This window comes from Chroicocephalus ridibundus, chromosome 6 (assembly GCF_963924245.1).
Source record: "Chroicocephalus ridibundus chromosome 6, bChrRid1.1, whole genome shotgun sequence".
Lineage (NCBI taxonomy): Eukaryota > Metazoa > Chordata > Aves > Charadriiformes > Laridae > Chroicocephalus > Chroicocephalus ridibundus.
Window position 1 is genome coordinate 33,857,761 of NC_086289.1, and position 26,285 is coordinate 33,884,045.

Consider the following 26,285-nt stretch of genomic DNA (forward strand, 5'->3'; position numbering starts at 1 on the left):
GCAGTGTGTCTTTGTGTCATGTATACGTTGTGCGTATCTGCAGAGACAATCAGTATTTGACTTTACCCTGTATTCCTGAGTAACTCTGTGCTCAGTACTGTTTGCCTTTAGCAAACATTCTTCACTGCTTTGCATTAAGTATTTTCAGTGATTGATAGTTTTCTTGTTCAAGGATTGATAAATGTGAATCTGCTTTTCATCTTGGCCTAAAGGGACCCTTGATGGAGTGGAGCTTTTAGGGTTGTTTTTTTTCTATAAGCTTTGAAAAGAGACTGAAAGGCTTGAAGACTTGATGTTGAGTCACTGGGGAATGCGAGTTAGAACGTGTGGCTCGGTCTATCACTCATTATGTAGCATAATCAACTAAGTGACCAGTTCTGATGGGAATAAAAATGCTGTCAGTTTTCTCGGAAACAGTTTTCTCGGCGAATGAATATCCTTCGGCAGACTTCTAGCCAAACTCCAGTCTGAGAAACAAACTACGCTGTCTTTATGACTGAAGAGTAAAATCATAGGAGGCTTGTAGAGAAGCAGTAGAAAAAAAAAGGGCAGTTCAAAGAATGCATCTGTGTGCAGATCGGAGCAACTATTTTGCCAGGTCTTCAGTGGTAGTGGTTTTTTAGGTCTTCACTAAGAATAGTGATTTGAACTGTAGAAAAGCACATCTGCAAGGTTAGCTATGTGTGAGATCTAGGAGGCAAACCAATGGGGTCTGTCCCAACAGTATGTTACTGAGAAGGGAGCAGTGAGGGAGGGCATCGTCATACACAGTGATTCCAGCACCAGCCTACAGCACACCTGGGCAGCAATTCTAGTCATTGCCTCCTTGGCAAAAGGTGACTCCAAGCCTGACTGCTGCTATCGTCCCCTAGCTGTGCCCTGCTGTGTTTGCCCGGATGGCTCTTGAGCTCCCGACCCTCACTGCCTGCCTCAGTGTTAGGCTGCTGCATGAGGAAGGCAGCCTGAGAGTGGGTCTGCAGCACCCCGGCTGTTCTGCTTGCTTGCAAGCCTTTGCTGCCCCTGGTCGTGGTGGCCATCCCAGCCATGCTGTGGACAGCCAATGACTTCCAGAGACAGCTGGGGAAAAATAAACATGGAAAAATATGAGGCAGACTTGTTTGAAGTTAAGGGCAAGGAAGATAACTAAGGTCCTGCAGTCCCTTGTCCACAAGGAAAATCTGAGGTATATGAGTAAGTTTGGGAACTGTGAGCTTTTTATTTGTTGTGATTTAGGGCTCAAAAGAGAATAACCTGTTTCTCATAGCTCTGTACCATGTGTCTAGGGTATAGATTTATGGACTTCTGTGATTTAAAAATGGAAAAACCAAAAAACAAACAACTGCACTCCCCAGCACAAACAACAAAACCACCAGGAAAAAACAAAGTCTTAACATAGTTAAAAAAAAAAACAACCACCAACCAACCAAAAAGACTCCAACACAAACCAAAATGAAATAGGGGTTCATATCTGTGCCCTAAAACTGAAATATGCAGGTCTTGGAACAACTGAATATAATTTGGAAACAGTGTTCAACAGAAGACAACAGATAAATAGACATTAAGGCTTAACCTATAAGATGCTTATTTAGATATTAAGGCTTAACATATAAGATGCTTATTTAAAACAAAACATCCAGGAAACTTTTAGTAATCATAGTGTTAAAAATAATAAATGTGAAGACAGAGCATTTAAAGGACAAAAAATCCCTTACGAAGTTAGCAGCATAAAAATCAAAACCTTCTGATGATCGTATAGCTTTTGCATCAGAAAAATGTAAATAAGCGCTACTTATTGCTAAGCCAATTTAAAGACTTAGCTGAACATTAAATACACTGTTACACTAACAAAAGAAAGTTAGCAATGTCACTGATGGAGAACAACTATAATTTTTCAAGCTTAAGGTGGCAGCTTTGCCTAATGCCTGTAACCTCTTCCTTCTGCTCTGATGGATTCTGCTTTCCCTGCTGGCCTAAGAAATCTCACATCTCTTCATGTGAATCAGGAGGGAAAAATGCAACCAGAGGGGTAAAAAAAGTTGATTACACATATGGAACAAACAGTGAGTAATATAGCTGCTGGTAACAGTAGCAGAACATAATGAAAGGCTTAGTTTCAATATCATGCAAATGATATAAAACACATAAACAACAGGATGTGAAATGAAAACATCTTGAGAGGTAGGCAGGAGTGGGGAGAGAGGGAAAGAAAGTGTCCTAATATGTACCATATTAGCTTAAATGGAAACCTTCCTGAAAATAATTCTGTTTCCCTTGTTTGGCTCATTCATTTTCTGTTTTTACTTTTCCTTTTGCCCTCATCCTTATTTTCTGCCGTTGTGTTTGGAGGGAAGCGGTAGTCCTCAGCAGCCACACAGACTGCAGTCATTCCTGTAGTGCTGTGAGTGCGTTCTCGAAAGAGAAGAGTAGCATATTAACGGAGAAGATACTCTGGGCCAAAGGAACCATGGTTGTCATGTATGTGAACAGTGAATCACAGCAGCTGAGCCAGAAAACTAATATCCATGTGTTTCTCATTTCCCAAATGAAGGGGCACCTTTTCAGGCACTATTTGAATGGCAGTGATTAAAGAGAATTTTCAGGTTAAAAGCAATTTCCTCTATATAATGGTGGATATGAATTTGTAGTGGGTATCTCGCCATCCATTAGATAACAAACTTGTTTGCTATGGAGGGAACAGAATCTTTTGAACCCTTTTAATTTGTCAAATACATGTCAAGAGGTATATAAAGAAAAAAAAGTACTGATAGAAGTTATAGAAGAAATTTATATATAACAGGCACCTCAAAAGATGTTTTTGTTTTGTATAGCAGTAGCATTTAATTTTCTCAAAATGCAATTTCTTTGAAATATCAAGTCTGAAAAACTTTTGGTATGGAATTTTAAAACTCCATCAGAATTTTGAAGTTTCACATTGGATTTCCATTTGGGGGACAGGAGTTATTTATATATCTACTTGACGTGAAACTAAACGATGAGCTGTTTTCCAGTGCAAGGAGCAAACATTATGATCAAGGAAAGGAAAACCACATTTACATTAGAACTAAGTATTTGCTGCTGTTATTGACTTTTTTTAATCCACTACAAACAAAAAAAAATATTTCAACTATTATGTCATAGCGCAACACTAGTAGGGGAGCATGTTATATTTGCTATTATTGGCAAGCTGTGAATAACACTTAGATCAATTTATGTTACTTTAAACAAAATATTTCCAAGAAACACTTATAAAAAAATAATTTCATTTCAATGTACTTTTTTCCCTCTATAACAATTTTTGCTAAGGTATGTTTTTATGTTGGGGTGAGAAGGCAGACTCTGCTGAAAACAGCATTGCTAAGGACAAGCTTTCATGGAGGTACACACATATATGCAAAATCTAATTGATTATTATCCGAAATAAGTCTAATACTACAGAAGGCAGGGAAGCTATGTAAGATGAACCTGTGAGGTGCCACCTGACCCTTAAGCCTGTGAACAGAATCAAAAAAGTAAAAACACTGTGAAACACTGTCAGCTGGACTCTCTGAAGGTTTATGGGAAGAATGGCCAATTTTTTTTGCATGGTTTGAAGTATCTTTTGTTCCCATGCAGGTAACGTGGCACTGGACACACTGTGCTGTCTTTGCATATCCCAGCACCTGACCCATTAACCTGGTATTTTCTCTCCCTGCCCTGACAAGGTGCTAAATTTATTCCTACGCAATCATAGTTCCCTTTTTTGGTGGGTTTTTTTGTTGTTTTGTTTTGTATTGGTTTGTTGTTGTTTTTGGTGTCCTACCAACAGTTCAAGTCTGACAAAAGCTTCCATATAGGTCCACCCCACCTCTTGGCCATTCCTGATTTGAACCAGTGCGGTTCCAGTGATTTCAACCGCCCTGTATCTTCCCATGCTCGGGGCTGTGTCTCAGTGCTCAGACAGGATGAATGTGGGTTGCCTAGTGCACTACCATCCCAACTTTTTCTGGAGACTGAAATTTTACTATATATATAAGCAGAGAAAAGTGGAATGGAAGTCCTCTTTCTGGACTACTTTGCTTCTTTTTTTTTCCCCCACTGTAGCCTTTACCACTTTCTAGAGAAAATAAGTTAAAATGACCAAAATGAATCTCTTGAAACCTTTAATCAAAGTACTGGAATGAAAACAGGGAGCTTTAGAACTCGGAAGTCTTATCTGCAGGAGGGAGCTAATATCATCTATTCTTTAAAAAAAAAAATTCATATCAAACTGTTGAAGCGAATTTTCTTTGGGAAAGGAATTAAAGCAAAGTAATAGCTTAGGGCCAAATGCACTCCTTTACATTCCTTGATTTTACAGAGAGGCAGGGCAGGTGCAAAGTAGCTGAATGATTACAGAAGATAGGAGCTGCAGTGGTTCGGGTCTACGGCCTGCCATTTCATCTCGAGATCCAGCGAAAGCCTCTTCTCACTCCCTCACCTTTGATCTTTTAACAGGAGCCAGGGAGCAGAGCTAGGGGTAAAGATACCAAGCAGCCAATTTCTCTTGCAGCCTTTAATTGCACAAGCAGCAGCTCCTGTTTTCTCCAAACGCTGTGGAGCTATTTCAGTCCTGTGCCTTTGGAGGGGAGCTGAGGAGGGATGGGGGCTGCTGTGGGAGGGCAGGCAGAGCCCCCTGGACAGTGAAACAAGCCAAGAAGGTACCAAGTGCTGACAAATGCCCAGGGTAAAATTTGGGGCTCTGTGCGTGCAGGATGAGAACATAGGCTAAAGTTACTGTAATAATCTTTGTCTTGAGATCATCAGTAGCAGATAAAACAGCTCCTGGAAACATGATATTTAAGCAAATACCCCCAATACTTTTGATTCAATGCAGTCTATATTTGGGTAGGGAGCACCATGCTGAACTAGTTATCCTAAGCTTGTGTTTCATGCATTGCCACTTAGGCAGGCCAGCAAATAGCTCAGTAACACCACCTGAAATATCCTGGCATGTATCTGACAGCTCATTGAGAGAATGTCCTGTAAAATTGATGACCTGACTCCATTACTCAAGAATAAAATCGAGTTGGTGTTGCGAGGTAAACATTGGTAAGGGTGTTCGGATGCTGTTACAGGAAATGAAATCCTCTGCATATATGGCAATATTTATTTTACACTTTGCATGCTTCAGTAGGAAATGAGCTCATATTTACCTTCTCTCTCTATAGCAAGAGGAACAGAGCTCCAGAGAAAGTACATCAGCGTTCTCCAAAGGTTTTCATCTTAAAAAGCTGTATCTCTGAATCCCTGTTGCTTTGCCTTACGCTTCTGCATAGGATGGAGAGGGCAAAAGCCCTTTGAGATGCCCTTTCTGCTTGCGGACTTACGTGCTGCAGTGTTGGTGGGGGGGAAAGTGAGGGAAGCAAGAGCGTTCTTGCTGAGGGGAGCTCACTTCTTTCCTTGTTTTTTAGCAGTAGAGGCTCAGCCTGGATCCCAGTGCTCTGGTCCAGGCACTAGCTTCAGGAGAGGGGTCTGGGACAGGAGCTCCGCTGTGGCAGATGAGCACAGACAGTATTTCAGTGCCGTGCACCATGCCACGCACTGCTGCTCTTACGGAGGTTTGCTACCCCAGTGGCACTGATGTTGCCTTGGTCAAGTTCTGTGCCCCACATGTGTAGTGTGGATTGCCCCAACACTGAGATTTCTCTTGGTCTCTAGGGAGCTGTCAGCAGCCAGCTTGCTTGTCACACTCCAACAACAACAAAACCCCACAACTAAAAAAATATTAGACTTCACAAATTACTTCTGCACTTAGCTGGCATAACTTATCCTCCTGATGCTCCTCAGATGTTTGTCCAATACGACTTTTCTGGCTGCATCTTTAATGTTATCGGAAATAAAAGTACATAATATGTTGCACAGGGATATAGACACCAGGGAAACTTGTGGCAATTCTGGATATCTTTGCATACATGAATGAAATTGATGTTCCTTCTCACTTACTAATCAATCTAAATAACACCATAATACAGAAATAGGAGAGGAAAAAAGCCCTTTTGTAATTTATCTTCTTTTCCACCTTAGGATCATCTTTCTGCATTAGAAATTAGTATCATCTTTAAATACCGGTCTTGATCTGGTCCTGCTTAAGAGAACAGCAAATCCTAAACTGGAATGGAATATAAGACGTGCTCTATTTCTTACCTTGAACTCATTCATATACTGCACTATTCCTCATTCGTGTGACCATAGTGTCCGGGACCTGAAATCTTTTCCCCAACAAAGCACAGTTATCCTGTAGAGCAAGCTGTGCTTGAGGAAAGTTTGCAAGTTGGACCTTAAAAGGGAAAGCAAACAGTGGGATTGGTTGTTTATAGTTGTTTATAGAGATAATTGGGTAACACATATTTGTCAAATATGTTAGAGTTGAGTGACTTTTTTTTTCCTCCTTAATGTAACACTCAAAAATATGATAGCAGAGAAATTATCTTATCCTGTTTCTTTATTCCTAGCTCAATAGTTGCTTTGGCTCCACAATTTAAAAAATACTTCCTTACAGAAAGCACTTATCTAACATAAATTTCTCTAGCATAAATTGACTTTATTTTCACAATAGCACCCTGAGCTGAGAAAGCTTTCAACCTTGCTAAATAGGTGGGGAAGAGGGAGAGAGAGGAAATGAAGTGCCTTGCTTACTTTTCTCAGCTACCTGTTGCTGAGAAGTCAGTCTTTCCTTCCCTTGTCTATAAAGGGACTGTGATTTTCATAAATACCAGGAAGATCCTTCCTTTCCTTTCGTCTCTCTAACAGTGGGGGAAGCTATGGCAGGACACTGGGGACATGGAACACAAACCCACCAGCTTGTCACTGTTACTTTAGAAAGTAAATGTTTGAGCCTGGTGATGGTACAGGCAAAAGGGGGCTGTAAAATAGCTGGCCTCTGAGGCTTGGCTTGAAACGGGGAACACTCCAGTTTAACCAGGGGTAGCGTTATAATCAGGTAGTAAACAGAAGCTAATGCAAAAGACATGTAGCTCATGCTCTTTGTTCCTTCCCAGCAGCACTTGCTGGCCAGTATTTTTCTTCTAATATTTTTTTAGTCAATCTATTACATTAAAACCATATCTTAGGTAGACTCTACACCAGAAACCTTACTGGTGGTTTAGCAACCACCATCATAAACATGAGGGAGCGAGGCATCTTGTCCCACCTGGAAGTGCGTAGAACCCAGGTGCGTGTCCCAGAGGTGCGTGTCCCAGTCGCTCTTAGCCAGAGTGCTGGTGTAGGCTTGCACCCAAGGACACATCTGCAGAAATGACATGGCGCAAGGGGAATGTGTTCTGCATGCTGTTGAAATTGCTGCTGAGCTCCTTCTATCTTTCAGAGCAAAGAATCTGGTCAACAGCCTTCATCTTACCATTCTAAACAATCCACAGTGAGAGGTGGGTCACCAGCTAGAGCTTCTTCTTGCGGCCAGTGGGCTGAGAGTATTTGCCCATATGGCCTGGGTTTTTATATTGTGTCTTTTCCACATAAAAAATGTGAGTACTCAGCACCAAATAGCTGTAGTTAAGCACTTTCATAATTTTTCTGCTGAAAGCTCTGAAGTGTATAAGTACATATCCAAAATGTATTCTAAGTGGGTTATGCCTTTGTTTCGGTTATGCTAACAACAAATACTTTATTTCTTTAGGCCACTCTTCACCTTTTCTCCTCATAGCATTTCCTAAGCATAATGCAACTCTGTTTTCCAACCTGTCTGTAACCATGGCTTTAATTTTTTTCCCTTCGCTAATGAAAAGAAAAATCAAATCAATTCTATCAAGCTACTGGTAAAGTACAGAGAGCGTTTACCGTAATTAGGACATTGCATTACAGAAATGATCTAAAGAATCCTGTTAAATGTCATTGCTCTTAGCAAAGAAACCACAGAAGTTGAAATGGAAATGGAATTTTGAAAAGGAGAGTTGAGTAATTTACTTAGCTGCTCAATCATGTTCACTGATGTACTCATGGGCTGTGTTTTAATTTAACAAATTGGGGTTTCTTTCCGCAGTAAAAGATTAGGAGAAATCTTTGATATAAACCAGGTAATTCTACACTTGCCTGCTCTTTGTTTAGCAGCTGTTACACCCCACTGTGTTCCTTTCGGCAGTTGGAACAATGCAGGTAATGACGAGGTGCATGATGACAAACACCTGCATTGTCTTGTTTCCTATTGATTTCATATGCCAGGTTCTTCAAACCACGACAGATAAACCCAGTGCTGATTAGAGTCTAATTCTCTACCCTTTTTAAGGAATATACATTTCCTTCCAAGTAAGTCTGGCCCTTCAATCTTATCTATATGGATGTAGCCTGTATCGTTAATTCATTGGGACTAGGTGCCTATCCTCCTGGACATGAGAACTGCCACCGTTGATTGGATTGCAAGACTGGAGCCTAAATAAGAACCCCTGTATTCTGCAGACAGGAAATATCATACGATGAAGATCTGCTTATATATAGCACCATTTGGGAATTAATCTTGCAATCAAATTGAATACAGGATTTACTCTGAAACCCCTTTCTTATATCTGACACACATTACACTAACCTACATTTCTAAGAGGCAGGTGGCTCCTTCAGGGAAGTGTAGTTATTGGTCAGTTGCTAAGAGTTGGCAAATATACAACGGTAAAGACTTGGCCCTGGCTCCTTCTTTCCTTTCTTCAGAACTGGTGAGAGCAAACCTGGCCTGCACTCAAGGCAGAAATGTTCCATAGTTCATGGAATCCTTCGGATAAATTTTATTCTGCTGACTCGCTCACCGTGCCTGCTCTAGGCTTACTTGAATTCCTCACACCTTGGCTATATGCGTGAAACCCCCTGTTCTGCAGAGAAGAATTTGACCTTCTGTTCTTACTTTCCTCCCTGAGTAAGACTATATCCTCTTGTTAGCACAACTGTGTAGCCACATAAGAGCCCCTGAGCAATGTACAATGCGGAGGTGGTGATTTTGTTTAAAGTATTTTATTTTTTCATCCCTTATAGAAACATTTCCTTAGATGCTGAACTGTCTGTATTTTATAACATAAAAATCAAATGCAGGTTGGGATGTGAAGGAACTTATCCCTATAGACACAGAGTATAATACTGAATATATCAACTGTATCTCTCCCCAATATGTCCAGAATTTTGAAAGAAAAGGATCAAGCAGTTCTTTAAAGTTCAGATCCTGAAATCGATAAATTTTTATCTGCCTCCATCTGCCCTCCCCCACCTGCTATCTAATGATCTCTAAATATCTTTAGATAGAGAAATGTATTGTGGTATTTTGGACTGACCTGGTTTGAGGATAAAGTACACTCTGCAGAAGAAACAGGAAAAGAAAGTGAAAAGAACACAAAGGCAAACATTCAGGGGTGATCAAACACGCCATATTTGTAGACAGACAGGATGTCAGGGTGAAACAGATTATGAAAGCATTAAGGTCTGGCAATTGAAAGGAAAGTAAAGAGTGCTTTTGATAGTTAAACATTGAAACTTTATTGAAAAAGGGGTTGGGGTTGTAATGAAAACAACATCTGGCTGTGATTGCTAAAACTTGATTGCAAGAGGGAAAACTGAATGATGTTATCTCACACTGATTGACATAAAAAAAACTTGAAAAAATGGACATTAAAAAGGAAAGTTAGACAGATGTAGCAAAGTAACAGCTGCTGGAGATGGACAAGCTTTCCCTAGGGACACATTGCCAAGGAAAAATAAGAGCCTTATTCTGATTGCCTGCTGCTACAAATCAGCATTAGCTCCACTGAAGTCAAACGAGTTGTGCCAGTGCAAAACTGGCATAAGATCAGAATCAGGTATTGAAAGCAAAGCAAAGTGATAGAATATGGCAAATTTCTATCAAGAATCTAATTAGTTTGGTGGTGTTGTCGTGTGTAGCTGAGTTTGTAACCAGGTTTATTTTTTATGATTGATGAACATATTCCAGTATTGGCAGCATGGTCGGATATTCCACCAGGTGAAACGCTCAGAGGACAATTCTAGACATACAAAGCAGAGAAAAGGGTAAGCACAGGTTCTTCCTGTTGTACCATATCTTGGTGACAGCAAATTGGTGCTCACCTATTCTTTTGGGCGTAAGATGAGGGCAGAAGGAAGATGAGTCAAGCCTGCTGTGCTCCTCATCGTGTTGAAGGCTCCTCAGCAATAGTTTCCACTGATGGGAGGATGAGTGTTCCCCAATCCAGGATCGCCTGGCTTTGAGACATATCCAGATCCCCAGCTCTGGAGCACTCTCCAAACTTTGCAGCCCAACACGCTCATGCCTCCGTGGAGGTGCACAGGTTCTGGGTGTGCTGCTTGGACTAGGAAACAGGCACACCAGCTTCCTGCTGCCGGCAGCAGTTATAGAACTGACACTAGTATCTGCTTTGCTGAGCTTCCTCCAGTGTGAGGAGCTCCTTATGTGTATGAGTTTCATCCCCAGCTGAGTTAAAATAAATAAACAAGCAAATAAAGCCTGCAAACAAGAAAACGTGCTTTCCAGCCAGCCTTCCATATTACATTTGTCTAAACAGTTCTTTTGATTTATAGGCGGTTTTTATTTTTCATTTTGAACTGTGACTGTGTGTTAAGGGAAAGCAGTTTCTTACCATCTTTCTTAACTTGCTCTAAAGAGTATGGGTGGGGGCCACTGCGTTCTGGTGAATAATCCCTTATTCTCTACCTCACGGACAAACGTCTGCGAGACAAAGAATTAGAAGTGAGTGGGAGCAGACTTAAAAAGCTGTGGTAGGGAGAGAGGAATATGACAGAACTAGGAAGGGACAAAGTATTGGAAAATCAAAATGGATTTCCAAAATAATCTTTTAAGAGGCAGTTGGTAATGAAAATGTTTTAACGCAGTGTTTTGGTTTTATGTGACACAAAATAATATGCTCATAGCACTGTGATGCAATTCAAAGAAAGAGGGCAGGAATGGAAACGTTTGGAAGAACGTTGATATTTAGAGCCGAATTTGCATGGTCTGCTTCATACAGCTATCTTGAGTTGGTAAATCTGGAATCGGGAACACACATATGGCAGTTCAGAGCAATTTATTGCAACTTCTATCCTATTTGCTGGAAAACCATAAGGACCCTAGAGAAACTAGCCCTCCAGCATGAGTGCAGAAAGTCAGGTGCCCCAAGCAGTGACGGTACCCCATTAGTGCTGCCCCACAAGTGCAGGGCAGCAGGACAGAGCATAAGTCCATTCAATTTTACCTGCTCTCAGAAAAAACATGAGATTAAATAAGTCGCACCACTGCTAACTATTGGCTAACAGAAGAAAGGATGAACGCTCTGCCTCCCTTTCTCATCAGGCAGTTAACTGCATGCTTCCTTTGCCAACTTATATGTACTTTGTGCTCCAGCAAATTTCTTTAAGCTGGCAGGAATAGAAGTAATGTCTCTCATCAATCGGGCTTTCATCCTGTTTCATCAAAATTCTTAAGCTTTTTTCCCCCCCCCCCGTCTTTCTGATTTGTTTCTGAATCTTCTGTCTCTTCCTCTTAGACCTCCTCCAGAGTGTTGTACAGTGGTTTCCTTCTACAGAAACTAGATTTGTGGGATTTATAGCATAGAGGGATCTGCTTTACAGTGACGGTTAGCCCTTGGGTATCAATATATGTTTTCCATGCTAAGGAAAAAGAAAATCTGTTCACTTTTTGTATTGTGTGCTGTTGTTCAAAGTGTAGTATCAAGCTCAAGGGGGTCACCAAACTGAAAGCTATCACGTAGCAGTGCTTTCTTGCTTTACAGGCAGAATAATTTCCAAACAGATTATTGACCCTGGCAAGAAATAGCAAAAGCGTGCACAAACCCTTAGTAAAAGATTGTGTTCAGGAAACTAGTATCATCCAAGTAGTTCTGAGGTTTTAGGTGGTAAGGTAATGGCACAAAATTAATCTCCTCCCAGTTTGAATCCATTTATGCTAATTGATTTTAAATCTATTTTGTGGTATCAGGAGGCAGCAACCATATCTGGAGGCCTGGCACTTGTGTTAGTTGGTTGTTTAATGCTGTCTGTAAGTCTGCCCTTTCTGCTTCTCTGAACTTGGGGAGTCTCATATTAAGCTCTACCACCTTCACAGAAACGTGCTGTAAATGAGTTTTTTTTTCTAGGACAGGGTACACACGTGGGAACCTCTCTGCTGGTCATCTCAGAATGTATTAAAATGGCCAAGTGTAGGTAGCCCAGTGTGTGCTCTCCCATCGCCCAAGCTGATGCCCAAAGCAAACATCAGCCTGGGAATCGCAGATGGCCTTCCTCTCCATGGCCCTGGTACCAAGCTGGCACGGCTGCCTGGAACCAGCTTGCATCCAGCTGACTTGAAGTGCAACCAGAACTGCCTGTTTCCATAGAGCTACCTTTATGTGGTCATAGAATCATAGAATGTGTTGGGTTGGAAGGGACCTTCAAAGGTCATCTAGTCTAGCATTAGTCTTACATTTGCTTTGTGATGGAAATAGGCCATTTTGATACTAAATATTATTCATACAATAATATTTCAAGTCTCCATATTCTTTCTGACATTGCATGTTGCCTAATCATTCTCTTGGCATTTTTAGAAAGCTCCTTTTCTCTTTAACCATGTACCAAAGGTACCCATTTCTGATGAATTAGAATTCGTGGCTTACTTGGCCTTCATAGGAATCTAAAGAAATGGTAACTGCTCTTGAAGCATAATTTCAGTATTCAGTTGCAATTCCAGTTTATTACAGTTGGTGTCAGTTATAAATTCTTTCAGAATTCCATCCCTAAGTGGAAGGCTCATCAAATTACTGATTTCTATTAGCTGTGTTTAGTGTCTGTAACTAAAGTAGTTTAGAACCTTGTAAATAGGTTCTAAACAAAAATTCGGCTTCATTTCATCAGGCTTGAAACATGGAGTGAGTCTTGCAAGACCTATAATACATTGCTTGTCTTCTTGCTTGTCTTCTATGCCATGTACTTGAGGTCTTTTCCCTTTCAGAAAGTCAGCACTTTTCTGTCTGCCTGCAATCATAGGCACTTTTTTTATATGAGGGTAGTGATGGATATCATGTCAGATTGCATTGGATATTGCAGATTGCAGGGTTATTATTGGGGAATTTACTTGCATGATAATTTAATTATTCTTTACAAAATTGTATCTTAAAACATACTTTTTGTGGCAAAGGTTACCCCTTTTATTTCTGACCAATGTCTAAAATAATGGAGCCTTGAGCTGCACTGGAGTGTCTTGCTTATATTTAAGCATTAGTTGATAATGTTTTTATGCATCATGTAAATCTTTACATAATGAAGTGCTTTGGCATTCCTCTCATGCAGTTATATTTGCTTTTTGATGACAAACTAAACTGTCACCAGTGTGTGTAGCATTCCAAGTGCCCTCTACCATTCCAGCCTGATTTGCTTCGAACTTGTGTGGTTGTATTTTAAATCAGGAATATAATATTAACGCACTTACTGGAAATACCAACTACTGAATACTTAACCCTTCCCAACTGGAATACCTGTGGGTTAAGTGTGGTTTTTGATGTACAGAAGTGCTACTTTCCTGTTGTCTCTCAAAGGACTTGCTCCCTGTTACTTCACAATTGAATTTGACCCTCAGTTTGCAAGTCCCCACTCTTCTTTTCTTCTGATATGCAGTGATCTGTGACAATAGAAATAATGTTCAACCTTGTTTTGTCTTGTTAACAGCATGTGGTTAGAATATTGTGCTGCCATTTCAGTAATATTTTTTACACTTGTCCCCTACTGTCTTGGCGGGTTGCCAGCACAGTGATTTATGCTTTGTTTGCCTCCAGATGTGATTATTGCTGTTCTTTCCTGGATGGGCTGTCCGACTTCTTTGCAGATTAAAATGCTGGAGCTCTCAAATCAGGGACTTGCTTAAACTAATTTTCAGGGAAAATGAGCATAAAATTTCCTAAAGGAACAGAAGACACCTGCATAAAATTTTGATTTCAATAAAAATTTGAAACTAATTTTTCTTGGCTTTAAATGATGATGTAAGCTAGCAGAGATTCAAAATATGTAACCTCATCTTTTTAAATGCAGCCCTGGGCTGCGTTTTCTAGTCAAAGGAAACTTTTCTACAACACTTAGCATGTTTAATAAAAACCCACACCTTTATGGTGAAAAGACAGCTTAAACAGAACATTTTTATAAGCCTTTGATTTCTTTCTTCTTTCACTTTAAAAATTACTTTAATGCCCACTTTAAGATATGTCAAACTTCAAGGAAGTTAGAGTTTTAGATCCCTAACCAGTGCTGCATTCAGAGCACTTAACCTTATAAATATCTTCTGTTTCAAATAAGACTCCCTTTTCCCCCCACCTTCCCCAAGTATCTGTGGACAATAGTTGACCTAAACAACTATTGAGATCAGGCATGTTGGAAGCGAACACAGAACTAATCATGCTTTAGTGACCAAAGGAAAAGAATTTTGAATAAATAAATAAATAAGATTATTTTTAATCCTTCTAACCTTCTGTATCCTCCCTTCTATCTTTCTATCAAGCTTCTCCCAATATACATGCTCCCAAATTTCTTGGTTTTAAATGTGTATTGCCTCTGGCTTTGCTATGAATGATACACCAGCATAGTTTTCCATAAGATGTAACAAGAAAATGCATTATTAATTTGGAAGACATATGAACATCTTTAGAGGAAATGACTTGAATTCAGACATCTGGAAAACGAAAGCATTATGTATTGACCTAGTGTAATTTGCTATGATGCTGGTAATTTCCTATTCATTTGCCTTGGTACCGGTGAAAAGAATATTGTATTTAAAAACAGAACTGCTTGTACTGTATTATTTAGAACAGTACTCCAAATCCAGAAATGGCTATGGAGAGCCACTGCAGCTATATCTAATCAAGCAAGACACATTCCAGTTACGTTGCCTGTAAGTGTACAGGGTCAACGTGTATTCATTTGCAAAGGCATTTTCACTTCTGTAGCAACAGGAGGCAGATCACCTCGGTAAACTTATACCGGTTAGTGCAAAAATGCCCCACCAGCTACAAGAAATCGGTGCTTTTTACCAAGTCCCTGTACTGGTTAGCCCCTGGAAGTCCCTGCCCCAAGGCGAAAAGGGCTTTTTAAAATTAAATAAATAACTGAAGGAAAACATGAAATAGCAATGTGCATGTCTAGCTTGCAATTCTTTTTATTAAGAGCAGAACTGCGTCGTTTGTTCTTTAGGATCTGTTTGCGCTACCTTCAATTACTCGCTGAGAGCTGCTCGGATCCGGCCTCCGTGTCATTGTTTGTATTGCACAGAAACATGAATCAAGTCTGTCAGGCTTTTGATGTGTGCGCCAAGTCAACGGCGCAGTCATTGTAAGTACTTATCAAAAACCTCTCCCTGGTGTCTACCAATGAAGACAGAGCAATTTTTTGCCCCTTTGCTTGTTTTTAGCACTCTGTGGAAGACTCCTTTAAAAGTGACATTTATTTGTCAGCTGGAAAAAAATAATCTCGTCAGATGTTGTTCTTAATTATAGATTTTGAGATTTATGAAGTTTACATTTTTTTTTCACTTCAGGACATAATGTCTCAAAAAGCATAAAGTAAATATTAGAGCTAGCATTGCATTTTTATGTTTTCTTACTTTGGCAACTACCTTATAAAATTGCTCTACTTATAAGGAATCAGACCTAGCAATAGTCCTTCCAGAAAGCAGAGGTTTGGACAGGTTGGACGTTTGCTGAATCCCAAAATACAGTTAAATACAAGCTATCCTAATCTCTTTATAGAAGAATATTAAGCTGGCATTGTCAGTTTAATTTCATCAAAGGAATAAATGTCCTGGTGCCCCAGGGACTCCAGGAAAAGGTATTTTGAGTTTTGGTCATTATGCCAGGCATAATAGTCCCTTTTCTTCTGAATCAGTGTTATGGTCTTAAAATAGGAAAAGCAGCAGCATACAGAAAATAATATATCAAAACCCCATGCACTTTAATTTGGTTCTCTGTAATGGAAAAAAGCTCTGAGACAAGATAAAACTACGGTAAAATTCCAGCACTGGAAGTTAGGAGGTCTTTGTTTCTGTATCTAATATTGTTAATCTGGTAGCTTTAATTAGACTCACGGGTTTAGTTCTGCCCTCCTTAAACTTCAAAGCAGTCCTAATTGCATAGTTGATGCTGGTGTCACAGTTTAAGACCAAATGACAGTGCAGGGACTAGATAGATTTGGATACCAAAACGCTTCTATCATGGATATATGCAGTTTTTGGAATTTCACATCTTCCCTGTTCTGTGGAAGAGCTGGCACAGTCCAGTAGAGAAATCAATGGGTTAGCTTAATTGTTCCAGTCACACCACATGTCCTTCTTTAGATATGACAATCCTTTTCCTCGCAGGCGTCCCTGGAGACTGAAAAGATGGTCCCAAGACCAGTCACAGGGCTGTGGGTCCCTGGCTTCTCTCCCCGCGGGTCTGCAGGCACTGTCAATAACAGCGTCGGGCAGAGAATACCCGGTTCTTTGCTGGCTCATTCCTGCACTCGGTGCCCGAGCACCGCCTCAGTGTTGCTGGTGCTCACAATCTGCTCCTCTCAAAGGTTCCTCACCATAAGTGACTTCTCCATTCTTATTACTAAATTACTCCCTTATGCTGTAGGGTTAACCTGCTACAGCAGGTCATTCCCTTTAAAACAGGTCTGCAGTGAATTTCTCAAATATGTACTTATTCATTAGATGCTAGGTATTAACCCTGGAATTACTGTATTTAAATTCTTACCTATAGCCCTACAGTCAGTTTTTTATCCCTTTTATTGCATTTAAAACAAACAAACAAACAAAAAACCTTCCTAACTACGTTGCTGCTAATGACATTTGCCATAAAGCTTCAGCTGTATGCTTAGTGCAACAAAATAACCGCACTAACAACCACCGCCTCATCCCTGGCCCCATTGAAACAACAACAAAAAACCCTGCGGCTTTATATAATGCAAAGATTTCTCAATTGGATTTGATCCAATTTATTTCCAGTAAGTTTCACAGTCAGGAGAAAAAAAAAAAAAAGTTGCTCTGTGTAAAGCATAATAAAAAAATAAAGTTTAATGGATTCATTTGCATTTTTCTATCAGTTATCCATGATTCATACTTACATCTTGGAATACAATACATAGATGAGTCATACAGAGAAACAGCCTCTGCATAGGAAATTACACTGTCATTTTAGAGTAACGTTGCTTTCCCAAACTGAAACAAAGATGGGCCACTAGTAATCACAGATAAATCTCCACAGAGTTGGAGTACTTGTTTAGAAAACCCACTCCCCTCTCTGTATGCCAAACCAGAGCCTGATCCAGAGCATATGGAGTACACAGTTACTAATTCCCGTTAGCTCTGATGGTCCTGGGAACCTCTCAGGCTCACCACTTCAGCTTATATTTTTTTCTAGGAACAAGATATCTTAAAGGACAGCTTGAACTTTGGTGTTCTGACTGAGCCTCCTTCCAGGGCTCTTCTCTCTTTCTTGGAGCTGTATCTACATCTGAAGTCAGGTAGGTAGGCCTCAGACTTCATGTCTGTACCTCTCTGGTACATGAAACTGTTACAGAGCACGCTCTTAGTGATCTTTAAAAGTGGCTTGCTGAGAACAGCAAAGTCAGATGTGTGTGCCAGGACAAGGTCCTTCTAAAGTGGAACTGCTGGTGTGACAGCCAGTGGCTGTTCCAAATTCGATAGGAAGCTGAACAGTATCTGCCTGAAGAACTGCAGTTATTGAAGCACGCTGTCTAGGAAGATGGAATTACCACTTCTAATACAAGACCTTTGATGAAGCAGTGTCCTTTGTACATTAATGTGTCCTCTTAAAATTTCTGGAAGCTCAGAGAATAGCCTTGTCATCTTGTTCTCTTCTCTATGAGATCATCATTCAAGACAGAAGGAATGAAGCCCAAGAGCTTCCTAGCTTATCCAGGGTGCTCTGAGTACTCCTGAATGATGGAAATGGTAGAAAGAGAAAGAAAATATCATACCAACAGCATCTGCTGACTGCCAAATACGTTGTAATTCCCTAGCCTTTTAAATAAATGCTATTCATATGCATTGCAAAGCCTGCAGGAGGAGGAACTAAACATACCAAGGTTTGAAGCTCTGTACTCAAGAGGCTGGATATCATTCAGCCTGTGGTTTCTGAGTCCAAATACGAGTAAAACACAAATTTTCCTAAATCCTGGAAACACAAGACTGCACGCCTTTAATCACTGGTATATAGTTTACCTGATTAGTGTTTTCAGAGCATTAATAAAACTCACAGAGGGAAAACAGACATGAAAACTAGAGTATATGCATGAAATATCAGCGATTATGTTATAGATGCATCTGAGAATTGTACTTTATTCAAGTCAGGATCTAATCCAGCTTCCATTAAGTCAGTGGGAATTTTGCCAACGAAAACAATAGTAACAGGATCTGGCCAAAATAATTTAATCCACCCTCTTCAGCTGCTGTGCTCACAGCAAGAATGTTGCCATTAAGAAGTTTATATGGACATAAATATTCACTTTAATTTCCCAGAGTTTGTCTACTTGCTTAAAATTGCATTTGTGATTAAAAAAAAGAGCAACACAGTGTATTATGGCTGCATTTTAATCAGTATAGGTTCAGGAATAAATAGAAAAACAGTTTAAATATTTTATACAGATTATATTGCAATCTTGAATTAACAATTCATTTTGGAGTTATTTCTCTTTCTTTCTGTGTGTGTTGTTTTTTGGGTTTGTTTTTTTTTTTATTCTGTTGGTTCAGGTTTCTAAGCTACTATGTGAGGGTGACTGTGATGGGTTTGGATTTTTTTTCTCCTCTAATTGCATTCTGGAAAATTGTCACTATGTATGTTGTATCACTGAATCACATCTTGCCTCATGCTGTGATTTCATTCCAAGAGGAGGAAAGGTTTAGGGGTGTATCATAGTAAGACCATGTTTAATAGGCTGCTACAAACCGTTGAAGGATGCAAGACATTAACACTGGGAAGTCTCCAATAGCTGAAGAGGTTTTGAAAACAGTATTCAAAGGTTCACAAAACCAGACCTTGCTCGTCAGTGCTGCCCATGAACTTCATTAGGAGCTGCCCAGCTTGGGAATTGCTCAGGTTTACCTCTTTGGCTTAGAACTTCCTCAGGGAGGAGAAAATGCCGTGTTTGTAGACCTGGTGGCTTGTCCCCCTGTGCCTGGCACCTGTTCTGAGCTGACTTCCAAATGGGTAGTACTTGAGTAGATCTGCAACTCTATGCCCTTCATTTTCCTCCCTTTCCAGGGTACAAGACCCGGTTGTGAGCTGTGTAAACACTGCAGCTGCAGTCAGCCCTTCACAGAGAAGGCAAGAACTGGTATGCTCCAATACAGGCTTCCAGATTTCTCAGGAGTGTTGGGAAAATGTAGTTGTTCTTCTGTTGGCTGGACATGGAAGGGAACAGCTCAGGAATCTGTAGGGGACAACCCGGAGTGGTGAATTAGTGGTGAGTTAGGGGCTGTAGCAGGTGCTCCTGCTGCCTCACTTTACAACCTGCACTGTGCCCATCTACAGGCACCAGTGCAGGGTATGTTACACCTCCTGAAATTGCCACTGAAAGCATTTGGGATTTGAAATAATTGTCTCTGGTTTGTTTGCATGACAGCTTGGAGTGAAAGGCAGCAGAAGCAAACCAGACAGCGTGCACAGTGGTTGCCATTTAAGAGTTACCATGTGTCTAATAGTACCTTGCACTTACAGTGTCCGTGTCCTGTTTTAGCCAACTTCAGGGACCAGAATAACCATATCTTCTGTGCCCCACCACCTCTCTTCCCTTTTTTCCTCTTGATGCCTCCACAACCTTGTAATATCATCTTGTCCTTTCTTACTGAAGTTAAAAAGTCACCGAAACTTCAACTCTTCTCCTCCTTCCTGCCTTCCCTCTCCTCTTTTTCTCCTTTGAGTCTAGCTGTACTTTCTTCTGTTTCTGAATCCTTGAGAATTTTTGGAGGCTAAACTAAGGCAAAACACCCTTTTATGGCCTCACACAATGGCTAGTATTCTTATTAGGCAATCTGTTAATTTTCCTATCTTAGTTTTAAGTACCAAGCAAAAGAAAATCATCTTGGTGAGGCCTAGGCCAGGCGGAGGGGAATGCAGGAGGCAATAACGTGCCTGCAGTGTGTGCTGTCGTGTACACGCATTTCAGTTGCCTAATGATACCACAGAGAAATTGTGTATCTGGACCCCACCTCCTCATAGCCAAACTTTAAATTCTGTTTTGGATTTGCTCTATGTTTCCTATTCTTGCCAGAGTCTTGGATGCGGTTTTGGTGGTGGTATCCGAACCCTTCTCTCTGCTGTTTCTGCTGGCTTTGATACTGTGGCTCACTTTGCTTTCCCCTCATTGTCTACTCTTGGTTTCTATGACTATCTCTGTATTGCAGTGTAGAGATATGTGCGTTACCTATGTTGGTTTTTTTTTTTTAAAATGTTAATATTATAACTGTAAAGGCTGTTACCCAGGAAATATTTGGATCATTTCACAGTGGATATCTGAATCCTATTAGTGGGTAGTGAAGGTTACAAAATTTCATACTCTGTCCTAAAAATATTTGGAAGGATTTTATGTGTCTCTCTGCAAAACCGTTTAATTCTACATTCTCACTATCTGGTTATAAAGTTGATTGTATATTAGTTTTGGTTTATGAAAAAGAGACAGCAAAATTCAATGGATTGAATTAAAATCCTGAATAGGAAATGAGATACAAGAACATTCCTCCTGGATATATTGAGTTATGAGTTCTGCGACTGAACATTATTTTCTATTTATATTTAGTAAACCATTTATTCCAAACAGATTAATTACAAAGATGACTCTGAAAAGAAAACAAGATCTCTCAACATATAGCTCCTTGATTTTTGGGGGGTGGGTTGGTGGGTTTTTTGATTACCCAACCTATTGAGAGAATCCATGAATCTTTATTAAACTACTTAATGGCCTGGAAACACGTTACAACAACATAGTAGCTTATTTATAGCCATATAAAGTTGAATTGCTTTTAATGAGACATTTGCATACAATTATTGCAATCACACTGAAACGGAACAGCTACCTCAGCACATTTTTGAGACTTTGACTGAAGAACTCTGAGGATTTCCCTCTGCGGCTGTTGGAAAAACTGAAGTTCTTCTGACCTGTCCTCCAGGATGTGGTACATGCACTACAACCCTTTCTGGAAGGAGGGAGCCCATGTTGTTCCAAATTGAACTGTAAACACCGATTCCCCTGAGAAGTCCAATAGGCTCGGCGCAAAATATGAGTAACTAATGTTTTCATGGATGTCAGCTCTCACAGTAAGTCTGTTTTCTATTTCAATTAATATTTTGCATAAATCAGTGTCTCAGTAAAATAAGCAATACCAGACTGAAAAGAACACAAGGCAACTGTAATTAAGCCACATGTTTAGTAATGTGCTGAACAAACAATGGAAAAAATTACTCTTTGGTTACTAAATCAATTGTAATCAACCTCATTCCGCCCACTCATCCACCTCTGTGAGGGGATAATACAGCTGTAGATATCAGGAACAAATCCAGCAACTAAATTAATAAAACAAAATTGGTGGTTCAGCTACACGTGTTGGCATGAATGTACTACTCCCTACAGCTTTATCTCTACAAACATCTTTTTGCTCCCAGAGGGCACTTTAAAATACATACTGTTAAAATAAATATAAAGAAATTACTCAGCCTTATAATTATAGCATCTTTTAAGAGTTTCTCTGCCTGTTGCCCAATACTTTGAAATATGATGGATTGTTGCTAATAAACTATTTATCTCCAATAGTCAAATATGACCTATGGGCTTATATTGCTTTAATCTATAAAAAGTGAATAAGGGTATCAGAATATCAGGTGTCAGTTTGCTGTCAGGCAGCTTGTCAAGCTCAAAACGGTCACACATAAGATAGGGGATTCAGTGGTGCAGTGACTACCATCAAATGGTATAGGATAACAAGTCAATATGGTTCTGCCACTTTGATGTAAATACAGGATAGTACAGGGTCATCATTCATCAAACCTTCCCTAATAGATGTGGCAGAGGAAAGGTATTTCCTGCCTGCCAGAGCGAGGGGGGAGATGCAAAGGGGTGGCTTCATCATCTTCTGTAGCCTGAAGCCAAAAATTACATTCTTGTTAGCTACACGAAAGGTTTGGCAACCGGTCGTGGCTGCTGGCTGTTCTGCTGTGGTGTATCGCTTGTTCCTGCCAAAAAGGAGTGGTGCTGATAACTAGAAAAGCACAAAACAGGGCCTGCTCCATGTCCGCGTGTTTGCAAGAAGGAGCAAGGCAGCATCCTTGCTGCAGCAGAGGGAAGCCGTTGTTTAAGGCACTGATACCCCTGTACCCAGGGCAGCTCTGCTGCGCCTGTCCAGAAGCCAGAGTGAACAGAACTGGACCACAGACTAACCCTGACCTTAATCTTAAAATGTGTCATAACGCACAGGTGTTGCTGGAATTCATAAACAAGCTTTTATAATCCTTGCTAACTGCAGCAAGGGAAAGTCAGCTGAGTTACCAATGACTCTACATTTGGTTATCTGGCAAATTGTAGTATTCATGTATGGTATGAAGTGTTTGGGAACTCACCTCAGACGAAAAGCATGCAGAAAATGTGCTTTATGCTTTTATCTTATTGACCTGTAATTATTAGTCAGTGAACTGTTTAAGGAGCTAAGTATGATTTAAAAATAAAGGATGTCCCCTTGCCAGCTTTTTGGTAGTCATAGAAAAGTAGAGATGGCTTATGGGAATGGAAGACAAAGAAAGAAAGAAGCAACATCTACCAATTCCTGTGTTGAAATTCCCTGGAGGTGCTTGTCCAAAGAGGGAAAATCCAGATCCCCAGAGCCTATTCCTAAAGAGAATACAGAACTGCATTACTTTTATATATTTCTTATGTAAGATTCCACTAATCAGGATTTCCTGGGTAAATGAATGTCAGCTAAATCTTAATTTTTGCAGGCTTCCCACAGAGTAGGGATTACTAAATCCAATAAATACCTCCTACAAATATATATAAGCAATGCTAAAAGAGTAATTCTTACTGTAGGAAAAAAGCTTTACAGCTTTACTTGTGGTTTATAAATATGAATGAAGTAATTTTTAGTAGGTCCTTGTAAACTGAGAAGATTTCTAGAAAGTGTATGCAATTACTCCATAATGAAATCAAGAATTTGAAGGAAGCGGAGAGCAATCTTGAAAGAAAATTTAAGTTTGCGTGAAAGGTTGAGATACACCCCTTCAGTGATTTTTAGAAACGCTCTGAGGTCTAAGTTACAATAACGCCTTGATGCTCTGAAAATCCTGGGTGCCTATTTTTATATCGAAATCGCTTTTTAAAACTCTTGTTAGTGGCTTGACCAAAACCACAAAAATGTGCGAGAGGCAAAGTTAAGAGCTGGAAATGAAAGTCTTTATTTTCATTTTTACGATCATTCTGCCATAACCAGCCTGTTGTGTGTATTGGAGTGATTTTGTTACAGCTTTCTCGACTCCAAGGATATACAAATGTTGCCCTTCTAACCGTCTTGAGGTGCCAGTGGGTTCAGCTTTGACTATTCAGTGAAACTATGGCATGAGACCTGTGGATGATGATGAGACACCAGGCACAGACATCGTGGACCTTGTGATAACATGCAACGTGTTTAGCTGAAGTACCAACTGCGGCACCGGGCTCCTGCTCTCATCCGCCTGCTTGGAACGTTCGGTGATAGAGGCTACACTAACAGCTAAATAAAGAAAACATTAAGCTACAGATAAAGCATAATTGTGTGGAAGAGCTGGCAGCGGCTGTGTTTGTGGATCTTCAGTGGGAAGTGGAATAGGACAGATGCCCTACAAGCCCATTTCTTTCTTTCAACGTCGTTATCCTATAAGGTAGTCAGAATAATATCGAGCTTGCAAATAATCCTGGCATTGGAATGCAAAGCTACTCCCTTGATGTAGAATTGCCCTTCTAGGGAGGGAGTTGGGTGCAACAATGTGGATGCTGCTGCAGGTTTACTGATGAGAAGCAGCTGGCCAAGGCAGGAGCCCAGATGAGTATGTCATTCTGTACTGTATGGACATTATAGGCAAAGGGTTAGGAATAAGCCCAGGTATTCTCACCAAACCTGAAATCATTCCAGAGTGAATTGCAGCCTGCCGCTTCTTTCGTTCCACCTTTTCTTCATTGGCAAATGGAGAGGATGTGAAATAAATATAGCCATATGAAATAAAATCCAGGTGAACCTGTATCTACAAACTTACCATATAGCAACTTGTTTGAGATGTCAGTTCTGTGAGTTGGTAAAAGCGGTCACATTTGGTTTGGTGTCATTGGCTGGCAAGGGGCCGAAGGTACTGCTAGCAATCATTTACTGTTACATTTACAAAAGCAATGCCAAGAAGTGCTCACGCAACTGAAGGATGGGAGGCTGAACGGGATGTGAGTCAGACCCTGAGTCAGCTGCCCTCCAAACAGCCAAAAGCTGCTTTATCATGTATCTCTGCCAACGCACTTGAGTAGCGTGTGCCGCTCTAGAGGGATGCTGGTCACTGCTGGGGAGGGGGATGCTGGAAGAGCTGTTACACCTTGTTCCCTGGCACCCTGCTGCGGGGTGGCTGTAGGGCCACTGTGCCGCAGCCACAGCTCCTCTTGGCTTTCTCAAGCTGGGCTTCAACCCATTTAAAACCTTTGATTCTTACGGTGGTACAGGCACTGTGGAGTGAGGGATGCTCAGGGGCGCGTCTGACTCTCTCTCCCAGCTCAACTGGGCTGAGATGTGGGGTATCAGCTATTTAGAAGTGGAAACGTTGTCCATCTGAAATCACATCAAGCTCAGTGGTCTTACAGTGTGCTTATATGCATTTTAAATGGAGTGAATCAAACAGAAGCGAAGGATAAAGAGAACAAATGTTGACTTCATCAAGATTTATAACATGTCAAAACCCAGGAGAAAAATTTGCAGTAATGATCTGGCAGATGAAAATAAGTTGCTTTGCATTACTAATGGACAGTTTACATTGCAAAGCCGCTATCCCGTATTACACAATATACATACATTATATAATGTCCTCCCTATCTCCAGTGGATAAATAACATTAGCACAAAGCCAAGAAGATTTATGGCAAGAATGAATCTCTCTCTATTACTCTTTTCCGACTAAGTTTCTGTGAGTATTTCTATCGCGTATGAACTACTTCACTGGCCAAGCTAATTCCTGGAGTAACTCCCTTGGCTCCGGTGGAAGCACTCCAAAGATGATTTTGTAGCTGTACACTAAAACAGGTCATACATCGAATAGATGGATGTTATAAAACAAAGTACTCGTGCTAATTGGCAATGACATCATCCCATCACCCCAGAGCAAGTGGATTGCTTCTAGCCTCCATTACAGCTATTTCTATTAAAAGCCAGTCATGTCTGTCTTTTCTTTTTCTATTGTTTGTATTCTACAGCAATTAGCTCCTTGAAAACTATTTTTCCTTTCATCTGGAGACAGATTCTACTTCTGCTTATGTTTTTAGCGTTACTAGAAGCTAAGATGATTTTGCTTGTTCTGATAGAAGTGCACCATTGTACTTACACTGCCTGTCACCTTGCCCCTGAAGATCTCAAAGCACATTACCAATCTTATGCCTCATAACATTCAGAAGGTAAATAGGTACTTTTATAGATATTTAACAGACAAAAGAAGTTAAAACTCTGTCTTGCCTAGAAAATTCTAATGGGTTTAGAGTGCTTGCATGTTGGGAATGGTCCTTGTACGTTCACCTACCAGTTGTTCTTCTGGTGGAAATCTGAACGTTGCTCGGTGGACTGTGCATCTAAACGGACTTCATGTTGTGGGTGGAGGTTACATCAGCACGCTGACAGTTTGCCTATGGTCCTGGAGCTGCTGCAACAAGCTGTTACATTTCTTCCTAACATGTGTTTCAGATCACTGCAGAGTTATCACATCATCATACAAATGATCAATGCCCTTTTGAATCCAGGAGGGAACCAAATATAAAAGGAAACTGCATATGCACAATTTCAGAATTTTAAACGTGAGCCGCTGCTAAAAGGCTCATAGGAAAATCCTGCTACATTCTGAGGTGAGAAAAATGTCTTTATAGTTTTAAAATTTCAGATCTGTTTTTTCCAGAGAGCTCAGCAACATTAATCAAGATGAAAAAAACCTCACCCCAAAGTTGTGTTAATTATGCATGTATGAAAGTCTGGGAAATCTTGAAATTGTGAGAAAAGAGTTTTATATTCTATTTAATATTTAATTTTATTCA